At 37.8% G+C, this 22,476-nt stretch overlaps 1 protein-coding gene across 1 annotated transcript in view; it reads right to left on the bottom strand.

The window, feature by feature from the left end:
• The window catches only part of LOC129766955 (liver carboxylesterase 1), a 31,149-nt gene that overhangs the window by 2,075 nt on the left and 6,598 nt on the right, over positions 1 to 22,476 (bottom strand). The window lies entirely within an intron of this gene.

Here is a 22,476-nt window from a genome sequence, read left to right as displayed (position 1 = left end):
ATAGTGGCCCTTCATCTTCGATCTTCCTCAAGATTTCCCAAACCCTCATCATCATGGTCTGGACCACCTTGAAGTCCATTTTTTTGACACATCTGATGTTACGGTGGCTTCTCAACAATTTTCGTATACCGAATGAGACGGTATGGCCCAATACGACTCGATTGGCAGCGCCTGGCGTACTTTTGGGAGATTGTGTTACGGGCGTTCAACCAATCCAAAACGGCCATTACGTAATGGCACGAATCTTGGTCCGGCCAGGACACTATATCTTCATCCTGATGGTGCTTTTTACAAAAGCAACCATTTTAGGCAAACAGTTTTTCGTGTAACCACCTTCGAATTTGGATGCTGTAAAAGCACCCGAAAACCCTGTTCCGCGAAACATTTACCACGAACCAAGGCACCTAGAAGTATATCTTAAGGTGAGGCCGTTTCCTCACTAAGTTGGTTAGAGGAGCGGTAAATGAAAACAGTACGGAAGGAACCAGAAGGGGAATTATTTGCTTGAAGCGTGAAAGAGACAGCTTGGGCACAAGCGTATTGTGTTTTGTTTACAAGTTCACTACATTGGAGAAGTGTTGTTATTAAAAGTAAAAATAAGCAGATGAAATGAACGAACTAGTTTTTTTTTCTTAAATCAATGCTAGCGTTCAAAATCATAAGGGCCCAACTGACATTTTAGCAGAAACTGAAATTTCAGTATTTTTGAGGTGTTCTAAACTTAATTTCAATTTTTGCTTCTCGTTACGTCGACCAAAAACGTAAATGAACAAAGACAGAGTCACAGAGTCTTTTGTTATACACATTTGACAGTGCATGGGAAAAAAGGTTGCAAGTTTTTTTTTCATGTAAAATACACTTGAAAAATAAATTTATTTGACTCCGTATGATCTAGGTCGACGAAAAGTTTTCCGGTTGCGTCTTAGTTTTAGTCGAATGAAGTTTTCAGCACCCTAATTGTGAAAAAAGTAATTACAATTGCTGACAAGAGATTAACTTCCATGAAGTTGCTCTAAAATCCAAACATAGTAGACATTAGAATACTATTTCTGATATAAGAAGAAATCAAAGAAAAAATTTAACATTTTAATTAGTGACATGCTGTTTTTTGACGTAGGACTACGTATTACATTAAGGGTGCCAAATCAGTTACAATACCATAGTCTGTATATGGTTTAAATTTATGAAAATTGGAAGCATTCCCATTTTCCCATATATTTGTTCTGTCCATTTGTATGCTTTCCCGAACAGAGCTGTCAATAACGGGCAATTTCTCGTTATGTGTTTTATGTTTCCCCTCGAGTCGTGAACGCTAGCGAATATTTCACTAAGCCATGGCAAAACAGGCGAAAAAAGAGAAGAGTGCAAATGATTATAGGTTGCTTCTAGCCATCAGTGTTTGGCTTCGAGTGTGTTGCGCGAAACTTAGAACTTCTTCATCTCCTGTACATGTGAAGAGCACACCTTCGATACTTTTAGTTGCCATTCGTGTTTGCTCTCGTGTGCATCGGCTCTTTTCTGATGCAACAAGCGCCTAGCTTTGTTGACGGTTTTGACCGAGAAACGATTTTTCATAAACGGTCATTCTCGCGATGTTTCATTTTTATCGCTGCAACTGTGTGCATCTGTTAGACGCGTGTTTGAATGGCGATGCACGGAAGATGCCTCTCGTTAAATACTCAGTGCAATACGTGCATTGATATAAAGAAACAAATTGCGACATATGACCAATTAGTGTATTGTTCTTGCAAAGGCAAGAAAGAATCGTTGCTTCTCGGAATTATTCTACAAAACCACGAAGCCATAAAATCTTTTTAGAGTCCTCGGAACTTTTTACTAAAGAGTTATTCATGAAATTTCGACGTATTCGCAAATAATATCCGAAATGATATACCAACAAATTTAAAAAAAAAAGATTGCGTAGTCCTATGTCCTAAGCGGTCGTGTCTCGGATACAACCCATCGAATTTTTCATAAATGCGAAAAATATGTTTAATAAGCTGTATATCCTCTTTCAACGTTGTTCGTTTACACATGCGATTTTGTACCTTTTGAGTAACAGACTGGTATGCCTGGTATGTGAACTTCCCATCTTCCTGGCTACTAATACAATCAAAGTTTAACACAACCAAAACACATGAATCTTCCCTCTTTCTATTCTTCATCTCGAATTGCAACCTTATACATAAATCACTGCCATTTGAGATGTGTGCGTAACATTGAGGGTTTCCTCGTTTGTGTGTGTCAAATATATACCGGTATGGGAAATGGGGGGAAAGTGGTCACCCTAAGGAACATGCTCATTTCCTGTGTCCACATACCACTATAATTTCCGTTTTTCGAACACTATTGTAGCTCAACTTATTGATGTTCAAGATAGCAAGCGATTTTTATAACGAAAATTGAAAATAGTACATTTTCCATTATTATATAAAAGGTTGAAAAAAAAGAAAAAATTTTTAGTAAAGAGGTAAAGTGGTCACCGGTGGGTGGAAAAGTGGTCACTCGCACATATCATGCTAGAAGGAATAGATTTATGCGTGTTTTTTTATCCAAATTTGTTAAAATCATTATTGAAATAGTAGGTACATGTATGAAATAAGCTAGGCATATACACCTAAAATCATAATTGAAATTTTCGCATACGCACTAAACGTAGTAACACAACGTTTTTCGTAATGAGGCTTGGTTTTGGTTGGGGTGGCATATTTTTCCTGGGTAAAAATCACAAAAGGGACCCCTTTAGGAGCAGAAGTTGATAAGGTATATTAGCGTTTGAAAACAGGACATTGTCAGTAGTAATCCTCCAGTGATCACTTTGCTCCCAAACAACAAGGTTATTTCTATGCGGAATAATCGCTGAAAATGAACAAATATCTGTTCACCTCTCTTAGAATGCGTGAACAGTCGTCCAAAATGTTGATTTATTGAAAATATCAGGTCAAATAAACTAAATTTCACTAGAAATTCCATAAATTCGAAACGCGCAAAACTACGTCCGAATAATTACGGATAGAGCGATTTTTGTTTTTATTTATATTTTAACATGTGATAAGTCCACATCCACAATAGGGTGACTCAAAAGTCATGAAATTCTTCAAACTTAAGGTGACTATCAATACGGAGTCAATAGTCAATAGCAGAGATCGAAATTCTCGCTCGGCTGCGCGAGAAATATTCATTCAATCAATCTAGTTTTCGATGAACCGTGTATTGTTGATATTTTCGTCTCTTCCTTTTCACCCAAAATTCTTTTTCAGAGAGAAAGTGATGTCGAAAATCTCTATCTCGGAAGTTCAACGAGAATGCTTTTTCGTCTCTCATTTGGTACTGAAAATATGGAGCGAAAAATCAAAGCTAACTTAACCAACATTAGTCTGTTAGAGCAGCGTCCAAACGATCTGCATTTGGACAGCGTGTGAATTGTACAAATATTAATCCATCTCATGTTCACTTCACGATGAAACCCAATATTGCCGCATGTTTTTAGCTGTACTGAAGAAGTGAAAAACCAATATCGACATCAAGGAGTCACTGAAAACGAAACCATTTTTCGGCAATCATAACTCACCGAACAATAAAAATCGGCTTTGCGTTTCTCGCGAGAATCGAAGTGAGCGTATAATATTCTCTCGCCTCCTATATTTTCAGCTATGTTTCTCTGTGGGTGAAAATTGATGTTTTTCGTCTCAAATCGGCGAGCTTCTCAATCTCTGTTCAATAGTTATTCTACCAAACAAGCAGGTGACCACTTTACCCCACGTGACCACTTTGCCCCACTACCCCAAATTTCTTGTGTCGAAACATTAAAAATGTTGCAGAATACATTTGGTGACGCAACTATGTCGAAAACATGGGTGTATGAAAGGTAGAAGGCATTCCTAGACGTCCGAAAAGAGAATAACCAAGCAAACCATTTGTCATGACAATTGTCATGCGTAAATGCGAAAACAGAATTGAAACATACGGTATGAGGCATGATGTCGACGCCAACCTCTCTCAGTTTCTATTCTGTTTTCGCATTTTCGCATGACAATTGTCGTGACAAATGGTTTGCTTGAGAATAACGATTTGCTACGTCAAGGACGACCATCATCTTTTTCAACTGATGAAAACATCGACAAAATAAAATGAATGGTGCTCGGAAATCGTTATTTAAGATTGAGGCAGCTAGATCGTGAATTCAATGTCTCTCACGAGACTGTTCGTCATATTTTGGTTGATGTTTTGGGCATGAGAAAGATTTTGCTGCGTTAACTGAAGGTAATTCTTCAACATAGTTATCCGACCAGAAATTCTAACAATTTAAGATTATTAAGAGCACACACACACAGTTTGGTCAAAAGAGGATTTCAATTGTTGGTCCAAAAAATTATAACGCATTGCCTACTGAACTGAAACGAATTAGCAATCGCAGCATATTCAAAATCAAACTTAAAAAGTTTCTTAAGGAAAATCTACATGACATCCTTGGTTGAGTAACATTAGTATGATCTACCATAAACCTTAACAAGTTAACAACATAAATGTAAACGTAAATTTGTAATGATTCTATATGTCTTATACCAGTGAGTCCCTTAAAAGGAATCTTTTTCCACTGGGACTTCACATCCATTTCAAATAAATGACTTTAGCTGTCATACACATTTTTTTTTAATTTTTAGTTTTCTTCTCAGCTCATTTTTATTAGTTTATTAGCTTTTTTTTATTACATATAATTTTTTTTGCTGCACAGTTCGAGCTGAGATAGTTGCGTCCACTATCAGGGGGCTCATTCGAGCTTTTTGGTGTGGGGGATAGTGGAGGGTGAAAAAAAAAGAAAAATTCCTGAATACAGCTGGAAAAAGTGTTTCGATGACCGGATTGTTAGATGATATATATGATATATATAGATGATATAAATATTGCTTCAAAAGGGGCCTATTTTGAAGGCGATAATATAAATTAAGATGACAATTAAAGCACTTTCTTTAACCCTCCTATACTCGCGCATACGGTCTTACAGACCGAGAATCCATAATTTTGTTTTAAGGAGGCTGAATGAAATGACCATGAAAACTGAATGAAGTTGAAGAAAAATATTTTGTGAAGTTTTTTCATTCAATTATATCTTTTTCTTTTAAGGTAGGAAAACCTGTATCTTTCAACTGTAAAAATTCACGTTGATCTGTTTTTTTCTTCTGAAAATGTTGTGCAGGACACATATACAAATATATACAATTGAAAAAAACTAAATATAATAAATAAATAATAAATAAATTTGAAAAAGATATCTAGATATTGGGGAGACGGCATAAAAATATATATACACACAGCACAATACGACACACTTATTCATCGCAACGGTTGGTGCGACTGTACGAGATGCGATGTGACTCGACTTGGTGGTAACTTAGGGGGCTCCTCGGAGTTTCGCCATGAAGAACTCGGTCACTTGCTTGAGCCACCGGAATAGAACAGCCGCGCTCACGAATAAATGACACATTTATCCATAATTTGTGAAGTAGAAGTTTCACTGAACTTGTTCGGACTAAATAAAAGTCCTAAAGTCGAAAGGTGCGAGTGAAGCGAACTAGACCCATCCAGTAACGATAGACAATTTATTTTCGCCATCGTTCGTGCTCTTGTTGAAGCTGGTATCCGACCGAACAGGTGAACTCCTGGATTGAACCCGGATATTCGATAGAACGGAGTAGGATACTCTAGTGAACCCACTTCCTTGTAACGAGATCGCAAACGAACACTTGAAACAGAATCCACGCACCGGAAGTCAACCGCATCGGATATTCCAGTAAGCAGACGTCCAGGACTTGAATTGCAGCATCGACCACAGGAGTCTCGGCGGGACTAGACACTCTACACCAAACCAAAAATTAAATCCACGTGTGTTTCTCCTTTTCGAGTTAATCTTACTGGCTGTGAATGAGTCAACCATGAGAGGACTTAGCGAGTCTTTGTCCATGAGAGGACTTAGCGAGTCAAGGCGTAACAGAGCCTTGTTACAAATTAGAGAATCCATATGTGAGAAGGTTATCATTATTTCTGTGCCTGTCTCAGGTGTACTTTACAATTTAAGGGGTCTCCTTAGAACTACTCTTCCTATACAATTCTAAACTTTTTCTTTCTTTCTGATATTGTGTGTTGGTCCTGTTCAGCAGCTTGCAGGCACGAAAAGAACGATAGCCTCCTCACAGACAGAACCTCCGGGCGGTACCACGGAAAACGATAGCTCGATTATTATTGTTCCCAATATCTTCTAGTTTAGCTGTTGATCGTATGTTTCACTCATGAATGCTGATCCATTCGGTTCACGCTTTTTCCGTATGTCGAAACGTTCGAGCACATCTTACATCGATTTGGCTAATTTTAACGTCTCCGCGATTTTCAGAGCGAGTGTGTGGAAACAATGTCACGAAACTGCACGTATGGGCATGACACTTTCAACACTAAAATAGGCACAACAAAAGAACTTCAACGCAATATGAAATCGGTTATTAGAAACATTTCTATGGAATTAATTATGTATTATGATTCCAATTGAACCATCTTTTAGTGTTTCTCATGTAGGATCTTCCTGTGATAAATCGTTTGGTCATCAAAAATAGTCCTTCAACTCACTTTTCGGATTACACAAATGTCACTTGAGCTTCGTGATCCTAGGATGCAAGAGGCCTACAGATGGGCGCTTTCTTCACGGCGTAACAAGAAATATATTGCACGATGGCAATTATTCAAGTCACGCAACGCAACAAGCAACAATAGGGTGCAGTGGCAACATCACAATAATAAAAGAATCGGAGGCACCAACCGCAAGTCACGACTCTCACCAACAAAGAATATCTAAATGAGCAAATCGAGGAAACTGCCACCGGAAGCCGCTATCCGTTTCAGCGAGGCAGCAAATTTTTTCTAACAGCTCAATTAAAAAGAGATTACAGTGGTTACCATAATTATTGAAATGGCGGTTAATTGTAGGCTTGGCTCGTGATTCAGCTAAGAAATCTCTGTCGAATCTAGGTCACTAGTGCGAAAGATTGCTTTCTGCTTAGAATGTTATCGCGCCAAGCGGAGCACGTGGATCGTCAAACTGGGGACATCTTTTTTTCACTCCGTGTTCCTGCGGGAACTCAACAATTGTGAATAAGTTTTCCCACTAAGGAACAAACATTCAATGAATAAATTGAATTTCCAGGTTGCGTGTTGACACCAGTATGCAACCTATTACACACAATTTGCATATCGATTTTTGAGGGGGAAAATTCTGTTACTAGATTCTTTATTTCATTAGTATTTCCTGGTATCGTACGCCCTGTTATTGGCAAGCGTTTTTCTACGAGGGTCGTGGATGAAAATTGCTTTTGTTTTAGCATTATATACATGGTGGAAATCTTCTGTGGCGATGTGGAACGAACTCTCTGTCTCATACTTTATCGTTCTATGTTTGGTCCTATCATATTAGTGGCGCTGCATAGTAACACATAACAAATTGTTTTGAAGGAAGTTGTTTGCGAAGGTCTTCATGCAAATGTCAGTCAATTTGGGAGCGAAGGAATGCACCGAAGGTTAAAGCAGTTACTAGGAAATAACTTCACGGAAAATGTAACAGTTTTTATGTTGATATGGATATGTTAAGAGTATTGGTGTATTTTAACCACATGGAATATAATTTTTACTCTTTTAGTTTTGCGTACACTATCTCGTCACATTAATTAGTGAACGTTACACCTGGGGATTATCCGGTATATAGGAAAACAAAATTCAGGAAAAATAGAAAACAGACTGTCGCATATACAAATCAATAGTAAAAGAATTAAATTTATTTATTTGCTCAAAAGTAGGGAATGTTCATATAGGCAGATTGTAAAATAAATGTGATAATGAGGTGGATCAAAACAACTAATTATGATCTTGACTAGGTTTCCGTCGTATCTGGTACCTTTTATCTAATTTGAAATTTTGCGATAACATTTAGTCAATAAGAAAACATATTTTTGTTTGGTTTGTGTAAAACTGAATGCGATATAGTGTTTTTTACTTGTGCTATTGCATTACTTCGATTTTAACACATTTGTACAGTGTTGGCCAGAAAAAGTGCTTCGAAAATCCAAACGCCTCTCATCGATTGGTCTATAAACACCTCCGAATGGTACATTCAATCATATTACATGTGATCAAGATGTTCAATAAAATGGTGATGGCCGAAAACGCAGAACAGCAGATTCGGAGAAGGGCAAGGATGGTATTGAATCAATACGAGCGTCGAACGAATTCAAATTGTGATGTGCCAGAAAAATTCGGAAAATTCTAACTCCTATTGCGAAAACAAAACAAATAAATGTTTTTGACTACCCGTGCACCCATGGCCGAGTGTTTAGCGTCTCACATTATCATGCCGGGTGTTCGGATTCGATTCCCGTTCTGGCTGGGGGATTTTTTCGTCAAAGAAATTTCCTTCGACTTGCACTGTGGTCACGCGTATTCTAGAGCTTGCCCCTCGGAATACATTCAAGATGTGTTATTTGGTTTAAGAAATCTCAACTAAGTATTAATAAATGACGCTAGTTAATGCATACGTTGAGACGGCAAAAGTTCCACAGGGAAAGTTAACGTCATTCAAGAAGAAGAAGACTACACGCATATACAGATTGGAAGAATGATGAGACCTACATCAGGATCGACACCATACAAATGCCGTCCCAGAAATACTGCCTAGTATAGTCAAAGGTTCTGTCATTCATTTGAAAATTCATAACTCGAGAACAAAACGAAATAAAAAGTTAATAGTTTTATTGGAGGTATAAAAGAATCTTCTGGATAAAATACTTCAACGAACCAGCAAATCTTAGATTGCGCTATGCGATGGACTGCACATAAAGGGTGTGTCACATCAAATTGCATCACGGAACAAACGCTGTAGAAATTTAATTTTTAGGAATTATATCTTCAGCTTTCGCTTATAATCAGATAAGAGTGTATAGATCACGTTGGCCATGCTTCACTGTCAATTTTTCGTAAATTTGGAAAAATGTCGTCGAACGAAAAAGAGCGTCGTGAATTAATCCTGCGCACTCATTTCGAGAATCCAGAGTTGTCACATCGGGACATCGGTAAGATGCTGGGAATCGTCCAATCCACGGTCAGCAGAGTACTAAAACGATACTTCGAGAACCTAACCATCGACCGGAAGGTGAAGAACGGCAAAAATGGATGCTCCGTCAGTGAAAAAGATCACAAGCGCGTAGTTAAGCAGTTTAGACGTGATCCGAGAAGTTCGGTCCGGGATGTCGCCAATAAGCTGAATTTGTCAAGTTCATTTGTCCAGCGGACCAAGCAGCGGGAGGGCCTGCGTACATACAAGGTTCAGAAGGCTCCTAACCGCGACGAAAGGCAAAACATGGTGGGGAAGACGCCCGCCCGGAAGCTGTACACCGAAATGCTGACGAAGCCGCATTGCCTGGTAATGGACGACGAAACCTACGTCAAAACGGACTTTCGTCAGCTGCCGGGCCTGTTGTTCTTCTCCGCAGAGGACAAATTCAGCGTTCCGGAGGAGATTCGCAAGCAGAAACTATCCAAGTTTGCCAAAAAGTACATGGTGTGGCAAGCGATCTGCTCTTGCGGAAAGCGGAGCGCCCCCTTCGTGATGACCGGCACGGTAAACGGGCAGGTTTACCTTAAGGAGTGCCTACAGAAGCGCATACTACCACTATTGAAGCAGCACGAGGGCCCGACCATCTTCTGGCCGGATCTCGCTTCGTGCCACTATTCAAAGGACGTGTTGGAGTGGTACGAAGCCAACGGGGTCACCTTCGTGCCAAAGGAAATGAACCCGCCCAACGCGCCGGAGCTTCGCCCAATAGAGAAATATTGGGCGATTATGAAGCAGGCCCACCGGAAGAACTCAAAAGTTGTCAAATCGGAGGCGGACTTCAAGAGAAAATGGATTTCTGTTCAAAAAAACTACAACCTGACGTTGTACAGAACCTTATGGACGGGGTAAAGAGGAAGGTGCGAGCATACGGGCTTGGGCTCGAAGTATGAATAAAAAGAAAATGCCAAAAGTTGTTTAATAGTTTTTATTTTACTGTCTAAAATTTTCAAAAGGATCGGTCTACTGGGCGAATTTCTACAGCGTTTTTTCCGTGATGCAATTTGATGTGACAGACCCTTTATCAATTCTATGAAAAGGAAAGTTGGCTCATCGTGCGGTTTGTTTTGGAGAATTTCGCCGTTTTTGTCACAATTATGTCTAAGAAATGTGTATTTTTCATTAGTCCATTCCCGACTGCAGTATCTCGTGGTAAACTGGGCTTCTGCTAGTAAATCAAATCTGCGAGAGTTGCAAGTTCTGCAAAGCCGATGCTTAAAAGTTGTTCTGCGGAAACCGTTTCTGTATCCCACTGCTCTCTTGTATTCGAATATAAATGATTCACTGCTTCCAATAAAAGCACTTCACGAATTGCAAATTCTGGAACAAATGCAGAAAAATCTTCAAGTACCCTTCATTACATCATAAAATAGTTTTAACGAAGAGGTGACACGAGTAACAAGACAAGCTGGAAATTTTGTTGTAATGAGATCAAGCACGGAACTAGGATAGAAAAAGTTTACCTATATGGGAACCAAGTTGTACAACAACCTGAGGGAACAGAAAAGTATTCGCCGTATTAAAACTTTCTAGTCGTCGTTCGTACCAGGCTGAAACAGAACGTTCTGAGACATATTTGACGCTCCTGGTTTTGTGAACTTCAATAGTTGTACTTTAAGGGATTCGACATCGTTTGCTCGTTGTGAAATGCTTCTGTTTTGCTCGATTTTTCCCGTGAAGCAGCGAATAAAAGAGAAATATAACGACGACAAGCGGGTTTTGTAGGGTAAAAGTCTGGTATATGTCTGGCCGAAGCCAGTGATACTGTGCGCCTAATGTAGCCCAAACAGTTCTAGAACTCCATTACTGGATCATGTCTCTTCTGTGCAATGTACATCATCCGTCAAATACTTCAGTCGTTCCCGAGTAATTCTTCACGTGGACTACGAACACGATTAATGACTTCCATCTTTGATCATGTCTCTTCTGTGCCGTAGTCACCGTCCAACCTGTACGGCAGCTGCAGCTAGGTACTCTGCTGATACATCTTCGTGATACAATGCCATCTCTATACGTCGTGGAATCTGTCGGTTGTACTGCTTTCTGGCGCGAATGCCAAGTGGAACTCCAATCTTTGTCTGGAAACATTTCAATTGCAATCACTTATTGCTTATGAAAACTGCACATCCGAAGCTGTTGCGATGGTCAACCGATACGTCAGGTCGCCCTCACTAATTGCCATTTTTTTAGCCGATCAGAGTTTCATGGTTTGCTATTTTAAACATAAGTTTTGTAAATAGTAGAAATTGTGCTATGAGTCAGTTTTTCAATTAAGTTTAGAATAGGATAGTATTTTTCCTTTAAAGAGATTTGTTCTCACTGGAAGCGTAGGGCAAGCGGGGGCATAGCGGTTACCCTAAGGAATATGCCCATTTCCAGCGTCCACATACTGCTTCAATTCCCGTTTTTCGAAGAATATTATAGTTTAAATCATTGTTGTTCAAGATAGCATTCGACTTTTACTATAGAAATTCAAATTAGTAGATTTTTCATCATTAGAAAAAAAGGTGAAAAATCGAACTTTTTTTTTTGCTTGGAGGTATAGTGGTCACTCGCACATATCAAGCTAAATGGGATAGATCTATGCGTTTTTTTCGTCCAAATTTGTTCAAATCATACTTGATATAGTAGTTACATATATGAAATAAGCATGGCCTATTCGCCTAGAGTCTCAATTTAATTTATCTCATGCATATAAAAATGTAGTAAGAAACACATAACGTTCCGCATAATAAGGCCTCGTTCAGTTAGAGTGGAATATTTTTCCAGGGTCAATGCCTCAAAAGAAACCTCTCCAAGAGCAGAATGTGACGAGGTATATCAGCTTTGGTAAACAGAACATTGTAAGTGAATAACACCTATGACCACTTTGCCCCCAAACACGAAAGAAATCTCTATGCTAATTAATCGCTGAGATTGAACAAAATATCTGTTCACCTCTCCTAGGATAGGTGAACAGTTGTCCAAACCGATGATTTGTCCAACATATCAGATTGAATATACTAAATTTCACGTGAAATTCCAATGGCTTTCGAGAGAGCAATTTTTATTTTTATTCATATTTTGACATTTTGACAGCTCTTCTGAAGTACAGGGTGACTCAAAAGTCATTACAATCTTCAAACACAAGGTGACTATCAATACGGTTTCCATAGTCAACAGTTATACTACCAAACAAACAGGTGACCACTTTGCCCCCCATGACCAATTTTTTGTAATCTATTTTGAATAGAGTGAAAAAAAACGATTGTGCAACCGTACCGACCTCGGACATCCCTTTCTGGGTTTATCTTCCTCATCAGCTGTTTTCTTGTACCGTTGTAGCGACTGAGCACTAATAGTACATTGATGGAATGCGGTTTGAGCAATTCGTAGATAATAAGCTGTCGAGACATTTGCGGATGTGGCGAAATGAGCTACCTTTTCATCGCATCTGATACTTCTGACCTTCTCAAGGTCTCACGACCGACCCGGTTTTGGTCGGATTTAAACTGGTCAAAGCAGTGACGATGGATTCTGCCATTATATCTGGATTATCATGGACTGGATCAGAATATCCTGAAGCTGAAGCTTTGTGATTCCCGTTTTTTTGGCGAGTTACAACCTTTTTTCGCTCTTCCGTTTAACCTAGCTTTTGCTGTAATTTATATTGGTTTTAGTTTTAATTCTTCATTTTATTAATTATCTTATACATATATAGGTTCTCAGGTATTATTTTCAGAATGGTTCCCCTGCGTTTTGAGTTAAAATTAACACGAACCATATTTTAACTTTGAATTTCAATTTCTATAGCTTTCAATTCAGGTTGCCAATTAGTCGTTAGTCGTTAGTTAGTTAGTTGATAGTTGGGCCAATAATGACAGGTATTTGTTTTGTTTTCGTTAATGTTGGCAGCCATCGATCATCGGAAATTTCTTGGCGTTACCCGAAGTGCAGCAAGTATCAACAGGTATGAAGGTTGGCAAATTTTCTTTGTACCATGCTTATATTACTTTTACCGCATTCGAGGAGGCAGGGTCCTGCTGGTTTCCGAATATGGTTGGTACCTGCTTCAGTAACCTCCAGCTGTTCGTCTTGTTTGCTTCCGTGAGTCCGTGCACTTTACGGTTTATGAATCATCTGAACTCCAAATCTTGCTTCATTACATTTTTGCGGGACACGTTAATTTCTTTGGCCGTTTAATTCACAGAGCGGCATGGACTTCGACGAATCCGTTCACGTATTATCTTTGCTGATTTTGATGGTGGCTGACTCCCTCCATCTCCGTCGGGTGGGGTATAGGTTATAGACCAGAACAATCCCTCATGACTTGTAAAGCACTTGTACACTGCGTTTCACAACTATAGAACCACTCATTTTTTTCTGAGTTTTCAGAGATATGTAAGAAGTCGGATGAATTGAAGTATGTAGTGTAGGATATAACAATTATCTTCATTTAAATTAGGGGAAAAGGGGGGAATTTGGACCACCTAAGCAAATCGCCTATTATTTCCAAACCAATACGGTCTAAATAAAAAAATGTTACATTGTATACTGAGCTACACTTGTTTTCTCTCAATAAATAATGTTCAATCATTATATAAAGCATCAATCTAGCAAATAAATCATAAAATAAAAGAGATGATTTTTGGACATTAAAATTTGATGCGGGATGATTTGGTCCAGTGTGTGTTTCATCGAAAAAAACATACTTATGTTTATGTAAAGTATTTTGGGATAATGTTACAATCAGTAACAATGTTTTGGGATCGATACCAGGTGTCTTGGCCAGATTCCATACCAGAAAAGTTGGATTGACACCATCTCGAATTCTGCATGAATCTTTTCACTGTTGGTCGAGCATTTTCAAACACTTTTGATGCTTGGTCAAAGAAAATCCGTTCTCGATGGCCTGCGTTGCTCTTTCAAGCTCTTCCTTCTTCCAACGTTGTCTGTCCATCCTCTTTTTTGTAATTCAGCGGCATCTGGAATCAGTTAGACCAAAGAAAGGTCTCAAACTTGTAGGACCAATTCACCCCACAGAAACGTGTCCATGTCACCCCACACAACACGCAAAATTAAAATGCAATTAACTTCATTTATTTTTACCAAACTTACAGTTTCGCTACATTAAATTGTTCCTCTTCTGTAGGCGAACAGTACTTTACTGCACAATACACGAAAAGTTTGTTGATTTAGCGGGAAAAACCTTAAAACCACTATTGGAAAACTCACATTTTTTGACGATCAAAGTGCTTGCTGTGTTTATGCTTCCGTTTCCCTCTACTTGTGAAGTTTTACCAATGTTTTTTTTACTTTAGGTACATACGGTTCAACAATAGAAGGAAATGACATCATAAAAACTCAAAGTTAAGCCGTAATTTTTAAGATAAAGGGGTGGTCCAAATCACCCCATATGACCAAATCACCCCGTGTTACCCTACTGGTCATTTGAAATATATTGTTGTGTTCAGGCTAGAAACATTCAAAAAACAAAAATTCCAGTGTTTCATGACTATAGAACCAGATGAAAAAAACATTCACTTCTTTTCAAAATTAACGTCAATTTCACATGAATTACAATAAGTTTCTAATTCGTAGGTCATCTTTAGTTCTTCATCAGTTCAAATAACCCATTCGGGGTGGTTTTGACCAAGCTGCGCTATGTTGTAGTGTGTATTTCGTTCTATGCAGATGCTACTGATCGTTTAAGCTCTTCAAATCACTCATGCTGCTTGTAAGCTGCATCTACTATTCGTATGATCACTCCTCATAAGTTCTTGATAGGGTTTTGATCTGGTAAAAAAGCTGACCAGTCCAGAATCTGAAGCCCCTATTCAATAAACCATGCCTTGACTTTCCGGATTTTATAAATTGATGCCAAATTACCCAATTATCACGGTGTTTTTGATCCAAAAACAGAAGTAAACGATTCTGAAGTACTTCATTGCACTTCGGACTGTACATTGGTGTTGATGAAAAGCTATCTGAACCAGGCCGTTTTTAAAATATTATCCTCAAACCATAAAACTGCCGCCTGCAAGGTTACGAGTTGAAAAACTACATGACACGTTCCGTAAGTCCTTCTAGTATGAAGAAATTCTATTCAAGTTTTATTTCTTTTTGTCAGAGAAGTTCTCCTGATATAGTTAATTTTGTAAAAGTGTGAGAGTTTTTCCATTTGGTTCTATAGTTATGAAACACTGGAATTTTAGTTTTTTGAATGTTTCGCGCCTGGACACAACAATAAAGTTCAAATGGCCAGTCTTTTAAATGAAGATAGTTGTTATGTCCTACACTATATACTTCAATCCATCCGACTTCTTACATATCTCTGGAAACTCAGAAAAAATGAGTGGTTCTATAGTTGTGAAACGCAGTGGATCTGTACGCACTGTTTATTTTACTGCACCGCTCCTAAATAGTAGTCGGGTCTGGAATGTTTTGGCAGCGTGTTTTGAAATGTTTCCTCTTACTGTGCTGAAAATCTAGTCACGATTATTTTTTTTTCAAAGAAGTCATACTTGATGGACGCCTTGTATTTATTTGGAACACCTTTTCAAAAATCCGACAGTGAGGTTCAATCGTTGTTGTCTTTCTCTTTTCTCATAAATCAATTAGTTTGGATTTAAGTAATATATTCTTCTCGGACTTTGAGGAACTCTATATCGATGCCCAATTTGATTAGATTCAATATTTTGATAAGACAATCTTTATAATTATGCACATTGCATGTTCGGAATAAAGTTCTATTTTTCATATATTTTCGCATTCATCAAAATTGATTCAGGTCTACGTATAACATGATCGTCTAGGATTAGAAATTGTAATGAGTGTTGATAGTGTAACTATGTTACAGTCGCTATAAGTCAATGTAGGCGCGTTGTAGTCTAGTCGCATAGAAATGTTGAACAATGACGGAAAATATGTTGACTCATAAGTCAAAACCGAAAAAAAACGTCTCGCTAATTTTGTAAATGTAAAAATGTAAAAAGGCATGACTTTTCAAAATAATGTTTTTATACAGTTTTTTTTGCGAATTTGATATATTTCGAAGAAGGCCAGCTAATTGGCTTCAATTTGATATGTCGGTTAAGTAGTTCAAAAGTTATGAATTTTTTATAGACATATTTTTTGGAAAAAAAGGAAAAAAATGAGTTTTGAACCATCCTAAAATGGGAAAAACATATGGCTGGGTTATATCTATGATATAACCGCAAGGTTGACGTGGGACTACCGCTGGCTTAGTAATCATTTGTTTGTATTGATTAAATTATTGATTGAATGAAACAATTTTCGAATTCAATTGAATTCAAAATATTTGCTGTGTAAGTAAAAAATTTGAACAAACGCCATGTAATGTAAGCCACCTGTGTGGTATTAACACGTTGACTGCCATGTCAGTCACCGGTGACTGACACCGAGTTTTCGCTCAGCCTGCTTCAGTCACCAGTGACTGACAGTATAACATATGATAATAAAGGTAACTAATATAAGCATATAAGCTGCTTATAAGCATTCCCTTCCGAACGAAAATACCTTCCACTACGGTGAGAAACGATGTCCCTGATACGTTTAAAAAAATTCCATAGAATCGCTTAAGAACGTGGCACTCAGCGTGTTAAACTTCCAATCATATAATTACTCAACATGCATCATGATGATGTGTAAATAACGACACACCATCCACTCAACCATCGGCTTTCCGTTCGGTTCCTAACCAGTCCACTTCGTTGCTACACATCGTTCGTGTGGTGGGTTACAATAACCGAATGTAGTCATCATTTGCGAAGTCAGTGTTCTCAAGGTAAGTCGTGGTGGCGGTTGTCGCGCATTGTGTGACTCCTGATAAATGACCGGTTCGCACACCACCTTGGTTTTGTTGTCTGTGTTAGGGAACACATATTGGTGTGAACAAAAGTTCCCCCAACTTGCATGTATTTGCAATGCCAATTTCCACAGGCACCTTGTTTTTGATGGCTGTGTTGGGGAAACCTTAAATCGGACCAATCAAAACTTTGCAGTTAAGGCGTTTGACATTTTACAGCTATTCAATTGCTTATCTCAAGAAAAATAACATTTTATCAATTGTGATACATGCATAGTAATATTTCCTATCAATTGATGCAAATATCTTTCCGATCTGTTAATAAATTTTCGAGTTATAAGCATTCGAAATCTTTCTTTTTTTCCTGCATGTTCTGTATTTAGATTTTCATTTTGCCCACCATATATTCCGGTTAGACGTAGTCCCACGTCAAAAATAAAAAATACGGGTCCTATATTTAAGATAAGAACAAGAAAATGGCTCGAAAATAGCTTCTCTAAAGGCCGGTAGTTAAAAGTTTACTTTTAGTATTCCAATTTGACAAACTAACCAAACCCATACTTCATAATAAACTAATATTCTATTCAACAAATCCATAATTCATTGCACAAAATTATTGTACCGAGCTACGAGAGCGATCGACAAAGCAGCAATGTTTTCAAATTAACTCTAAAGGCGCGTCCACACTATGCCGAATGATGCCGATCAGCCTGTACCAGGCGGCATATTCGGTTCGTTATGTAATGTGGACGCCCATCGGGTGCACGAAGCCGAAGTCCCATCGGATGCACGAAGCCGTCACGAACACACGAAGCACAATGTCGTCAACGCTAATTCACTTCGTTTTGTTTTGGTTCGACTTTCTCGAACCGGACCCACTTGTTTCGGGTTGGGTTCGGTTTGATTCGAGTCGGTTTTCGGCACGTCGGCAAGCCCGGGCGGTACGTCCACATTTAGTCGGCTTTATCGGGCGGCCAAGGCCGATTGGCGTGATGTGGACGCGTCTTAAGACTTTACTAATGACGTTGGCTGATTGCTGTCTAGGGTGTACCTAACAGAAAATGTTTCAGTCACGTAATTTTTATCTGCCTTCAATGCAACGTGTTATGCTGCATCATGATCGCTACAGCAATTTTTTTTACAGTACAACTGAGAGAGCACAAATTTTACAAATCAGAACGCGGGATTTTCTTTCAGATAATGCTTGACATTTTCAACTGTTCAACAGTTAGTTTCGATGGCATATAGTTTTCTTTGTTGAAGTGGGTGCGTAAAAATATTTCCTATCGATTAATGAAAATATCTCTGCGATCTATCGCGAGATTGGGGTGTTCTAATCGCGATATTTCCTTGCTCGTAGAACGAACATAAGTGCGCAATTACATAGTACTGTACGCGGCCTGAGGTGGACAACAAAATTAAGAATTACGCAAGTATCGAAAAAACAAAAAACAAAATTCGGCGATTCGAGAATGTTAAAAAATCCGAGAGAAAATAATGCAATGGTGATAAGTCACACTATGTTGGTGTTCAATTGTGAGTTCAATTTCTGTCTGTTTTTTCTGTACTATCCGCTCAAAAAAACCACCGTACTTATGGCAGTATGGTGAATTACATCATCCTATTAAAAAAGAATGCCATCACCATCGATTCCATTAACAAAATTCGCTACACCATGATAACGTTCGTTATTAACTGTGCCTGAGTGACCTTCAGCATTTTTCAAAAGGCCCTTAATGAAGGCCTTCAATGATCAGATTTGCTGAGTCTAAGTTGGATGCTATGAGTTATCAAATCATCCCTATAGAAACGTACTAAACATTAAATTTTCACTATGTTTTACCACTTTTATTCTATGGTGGAAAAAACGAAAATAAATAGGAAAATTATTCAAAATGAACATAATTACATCGAGCATTATTTCGATTAATTTCCAGTTTACGCGTAATAGCGGAAGGTGGCCCTGGCCCGACCACCTTAACTTCAATGGTCATGGAGCACCTAGAATTAAAGAAATAATATCGATATCGGCAATTAAATATATAGTACTAACTGAGCCGGCAAACGTTGTTCTGCCATATAATTTGTTTCTAGAGAATATTTTGGAATAACCAATATATTTCAACAGAGTTTGTATTGTATCGTCCAGATCTGGCAAATAAATCTAAATGATGATTTTCATTGCAAAACATACATATGGGTACCTCTTTCTTTTTCGAATTTTTCCTTTTTATTCTTAATATTCTTGTTCTATGTATATATAAGATTTGCATGGATATATTTTTCGAATTTTTCTAATCATCTCAAATATCTTCCATTCCAATTTGGGTGAAGACAAACTCACAAAATATATGGGCGACGCAGATCTGATCAGCCGTTCTCCTTTGATGATGAGTTATACGTACGTGGGAAAAATTTACATTTACAGACAACTCTTCAACTATGTTTTTCACTGATCGGTTTGGTTCGTGAGTGTAAAGGGGGGGAAGAAAGGAAAATCATTTTAATTGTCAAATTTGATGAAACATTGATTGAACCAAACTGTGTCACAGAATAACATGAAATTGATCATCATTGACTCTAGGATGGCGCATTTTTTACCATCATTTCCCATAGAATTGTGAAAACATAGAAATAAAACATATGTGCTCGTATATTCAGCACTAATAGAGCAGTTCTTAATTGGATTCGATTAAATTATTTGTGAACGATTGAAAGTTTTCCGTATAGCATAATCTTGCGATATTGTGAAACCATTGATACGATTGCTACCAGTGTGTGGTGAAATTCAACAAGTAGAAGCAATTGAAAAACTTTTCAATATCGCAGTATCGATGTTGCACAGGGAAAATCACTTCACCATCTTTGAAGAGAATTTTCAAACTATAAAACTTTTGCTTCTATCAAATTGAAAAGAAGACTTTAAGAGGCCTACCACTTGACATTGAAAACCCATTTGGTATGTATCAAGTGAATTAAAGTTTTCCACGCAAAGCATGTTTTACGAGTCGATGTGTTTGTTATTCCTGGAGGGGTTCCTGGCCAAAGGCTGTATCGTGCCATAAATTATATTTATGTTTCAGTCCTTTCGTGATTTGTGCTTCATTAACATTTCCAGAATTCAACAGAGATTTATCGAAAGCAGGATTCACGTCGTATACTTATCGCTCACATAATTTTCTATCGTTCTTTCCTCGCTGCCATTAATGCTCGCTAGCGGGTTTTGGTGAGATGGCCAAACAACTCGTTCAAGGTTAAGGATTAGGTTTGAAGATTCCTGAAATAGCTCATGAATCGGGAAGTTACTTGAACCACACAGAATGTCAAGTTCATGAGGATAACAATTCAATGATAATGACGAAAATTTTTATTGATGGTTAGTGTTTTTTTCTCAGCCTGAGATCTACCAGCAAATATTTCAATTGAACTAATGTTCAGAACCGACACCTTCTCTTATTGTGGGTGAAAAAATTAAACATAATTAATAACATAATAACATTTTTAAGGATAACGTTTGTTAAATTATTACACCCTAAAATTTGTAGCTCATCTGGTGGTGTAGATTATCCTTTCATTATAATGTAGGTGTGATTATGTTGTTTGATAAACATATTGCTCTTACTCTATACGCAGCACAAAAAAGCATTGCATGAGTTTGGACCATTAAACAGTTAATCATCTTGACACCGAAAAGCGAAACTAGGTCGAACTACTCATGGAGGAAGTAGTTTTGCAGCAAATAATCACACATCCATAATTCGTGCTTGGGTTAAGCCTCTTACATGGCTTAAAAGAATGTGATACAAATAGCGGTGAGCGGTGTTGCTCGTGATCAATAATTGGGCGCCAGAATGAAAAATGATACCCTGAGGTTATAACAAACATACGAGTATTATGCAGAACTAGGTTACACATTAAACTTCTCCATGGTTTTTCCCTTTAAAGGACACTAGGTTTCTTATGGAAATTCCGCTTACTCAACAGGAAATTACTTGCCTCATTTTAAGGAGTGTTTGGTTGTGAAACAAGACTGAGCGTGAAATTTTCTTGAGTGGTGTAATTAGGTATTTGCGTAAGTCATAGTATCGTGAGCAGACGTCAAAAATATGTCAAAAAACCAAAAAAATCAAAAATCACCCAAAATATGTTTAATAACTTATCAAATCAACTAATTCTGATTCTTTTCTTCGAATAAATTCTCCTTTTATCGATACTTATTAACATAAGAAAACAATTGCAGCTATGGTAATTCACAGAGAAAAACTCCGTACATTCATTCCTATTCCTTTTTCCGGGCGGGCTAATACTCTTTCCTAAACAAAGCGTCCTTCCCCATGGACAAGGAGAGTCTTTGCTCGTTACCAAGGTCCAACGTCAACATCACTGGTCAAGCAACCGTTCCGTTCCTAAGTCCAACAATAATACATTTATACTGTAACAATTCTCCTTGAACCGGACTCAAAGTTTATGGCCTACCGACAAGGGACCGTCATTGGCTTATCCACGACTTGGAACACGAAACCGCGATGTGCCAAAGGAAAGGCTACCGAAAAAGTCGATTGATTGCCGTTGTTTGTTTGTATTTTTCTACTGGAGGAAGGCTTTAGGCTGTTCTACTCAGACGGGAAATAAATAAAACGAATGTGAGTGTTATGTGCCTCTGTTTTATGTCGAGCATACTTTTTGCGTTTATTGAGCTGGAGTTTCTGAACTGTGGAAACAATTGGTGTCATTCCATGAAGTATGAGGTATGGGTGCTGATTTATTTCCGTATACGACAAGTATAAGACACTGAAGAATTCCTAATCTACAGATTAAATATATGTATTCGCTGCAGTATAATGTGGTATGTGTACAGAAAAACTCGCAGCAACAATTCATTTTGATTTTGATCAGGGATAATTAATGATAATGAGGGATTAATGGAATTTGAATTTATATCAAAGAGTTTTTGGCTCATCGTTTTATATCCAAATGCTTTCTGGAGCAAACACAAAGTTTCTTAGCGGCATTTGAAAGAGCATATTTCACTCTACATGATGTGCCATTTTCAAAACTAAGTTATTTTTCGTGTTTGATTAAATTAAATTTGAAAACATGAGCATAGGTAAAAAACTATCAATTACTTTGAGTAGGATTAAGATATTGACAAGTTCTGCATCTTTTTGCGATTGTATTAATAAGCTCTAAAAGTCGTACGAAGACAGATTTGATGTAGAATTTGAAATGTAAAAGTTAAAGCAAAAAAATCCGATTTTTCACGATCACCCTAATGGAACTTAGAAAAAAGCGTTATATCGATTATATTAAAACATAGAAAAAAACTGTTTTCCAACAAAGATGCCTCAAATAACTGGGACTACAACATTGTTGAATTATATTTGCCTCTATCTATAAATATAAGAAAGTTATATTTTTTTATTTCATCGACAATTTTGGCCACCCTACTTTTGATAACATAAAAATGAGCGCTCTATCACATGTAACAACTTTGTTCTAGACTGTTTTGGTCTAGAGGATA

The sequence above is a fragment of the Toxorhynchites rutilus genome, chromosome 2 (genome assembly GCF_029784135.1).
Source record: "Toxorhynchites rutilus septentrionalis strain SRP chromosome 2, ASM2978413v1, whole genome shotgun sequence".
In the NCBI taxonomy this organism is placed as follows: Eukaryota; Metazoa; Arthropoda; class Insecta; order Diptera; family Culicidae; genus Toxorhynchites; species Toxorhynchites rutilus.
This window is presented reverse-complemented; position numbering and strand designations above follow the sequence as displayed.